The following is a 2,021-nucleotide window of genomic DNA, read 5'->3' on the forward strand; positions in this document are numbered from 1 at the left end:
CCAGAAGAGTTATGCTGATCGGAGACGCAGACCACTAGAGTTTTCTGTTGGCGACCATGTATTTCTGCGAGTTTCACCCACGAAAGGAGTGAAGAGATTTGATCTCAGAGGTAAGCCAGCTCCGTGATACATTGGATCTTTCCAGATCTCGGAAAGGATTGGAGTAGTAGCTTACCGGTTGACACTGCCACCGTCCCGGGCAGTCGTTCACGACGTATTCCACGTATCTATGCTGAGGAGATATGTACTCAGCCCGACATATGTACTGACAGATGTCTCAGTTCCTATTCAGTCTGACGTCACTTATGAGGAGGTTCCGGTACGGATTCTAGACCGGGAAGAGCATTAGTTGCGGAACAAGACTATCCGACTGGTTAAAGTCGGATGCCAGTATCATTTGGACGAGGAGGTTATTTGGGAGCTTGAGGATATTATCCGAGCTCGATACTCCATTTTTCACTTGAGGATGTGATTTAATTTACCGTTCAACATTTATACTTTCTATATCTGTTGTTAGTACTTGCTGATGGTAGATGACGAAATTTGGGGACCAAATTTTTATTAGTGGGGGAGAATGTAAAATACCGGAAATAGGCGAATATTAATAAGGGAATTTTTCAGAATTTTTGGAAATTTTTCTGGAATTTTTCGGAGCTCGTACAGACGTGCCACTGCCGAGCCTCTCCCTCTTCGTGAGTTGCGGCCGCACCATCAAAGGATTTCAGCGTAGATCACCGGCGTAGATGCATTCTGAGCACCCGTTGCCAATGTCGAGCCCTCAGCCCTAGCACCTCCTCTTCCTCGGATTCATGCTTAGTGTCGTCGCTTGATTGGGCTGATGCTGCACCATCTCTGTGCTCTAGCTTGGATTCACTACCGATCCTTGGATCGCATTGCCTTCTCCACCCGAGCGGTTTCCACTGCGCTAGTTACCATTGGTTCTTTCTTCACTCATCTCACTTATCTGCTTTTGTTGAATTGCTTGCAGAGATGAAACTGCCGGCACAGAAATTGGGTAAGTCATTTTGGTTTTGGATTTATAGAGATCTGAATTCCAATTTTTTTGTATAAGAGGTTTGTGCTAAGTTGGTGGGTGATGGCTGTAGCTCCGGCTTTGCCTTGGTAGCAGCTTTACGGTAGCTTTGGCCATGAATTTCTGTCTGCAAGTATCTCTTCCGTGGCTCAACTGAGGAGTCTCCAAATCTAGGTGAGTTTTGGAAGATGAATTAAATGATTTCTATGGTTTGAGCAATGAAATGTCTAAGTATTAGATCAGTGCTGGTTTTGTTCAGTTTCAACAGATTTGACAGAACTAACCATGTGACATTAGGTAGATCAGGATTTGAGTTATTGGTATTGCTTGTTATTAGGTAAGCATAGGGTTAATTACATTAACTTCTGTGTAGGCCCTGTATGGTGTTTTACTTGGCAGACATGGTTGGTGAGAGCACTAACCACTGTGATCTTCCTTTTTGGTTTGATCCTAAGATAAGGTTTAATGAATACAATCAATTATGTTGGTTGATTTGGATGATGTGATTAGGGTTTTACCCTAAATTAGTCGTACGGATTTTTATTTAGCTATTTAATGAATTGTTAGCTAAATAAAAATGTATATGTATTATTGACACAGGACTTTGACGCGAGACGAGCATCTCGATGTCGGATTGGACCGGATACGATACTCTCATTGGAGGCGGGTACCTCTTGACTTATCTTTTATGATATTGTCATTGGATATGCATAGTATTTTATAACTACATGCAATGAACATGTTTGCCTTTGGTATGTCACTGTTTGATATCCATAGCATGTTAGGTTTGTCACCTGTGATTATATCTCGTGATTTGTTGCCATGATTATCTTGTTACCATGAGTATCTTAGTTTCTAGAGTGACATACCATGCTTACTGAGGTTAGGACTAGGATTTGGATTGTTGTTTCTGGCCTGTGTATCTAGATTATCTGATACTTAGGTTTTTGTGCCATATCAGATTTGTGTACCTCTATTTGTATATCAT

General features: G+C 41.8%; 1 long non-coding RNA gene across 1 annotated transcript; it reads left to right on the forward strand.

Annotated features, from left to right (window-relative positions):
- Positions 1–680: 680 nt before the first annotated feature.
- LOC122007468 lies at positions 681–1,694 on the forward strand. Its single transcript, XR_006118968.1, has 3 exons — positions 681–1,015; positions 1,107–1,207; positions 1,634–1,694. It is a non-coding gene; the product is annotated as an uncharacterized LOC122007468 (long non-coding RNA).
- The last annotated feature ends 327 nt before the right edge of the window (positions 1,695–2,021 follow it).

Source organism: Zingiber officinale, chromosome 1A (genome assembly GCF_018446385.1).
Source record: "Zingiber officinale cultivar Zhangliang chromosome 1A, Zo_v1.1, whole genome shotgun sequence".
Classification (NCBI taxonomy): domain Eukaryota; kingdom Viridiplantae; phylum Streptophyta; class Magnoliopsida; order Zingiberales; family Zingiberaceae; genus Zingiber; species Zingiber officinale.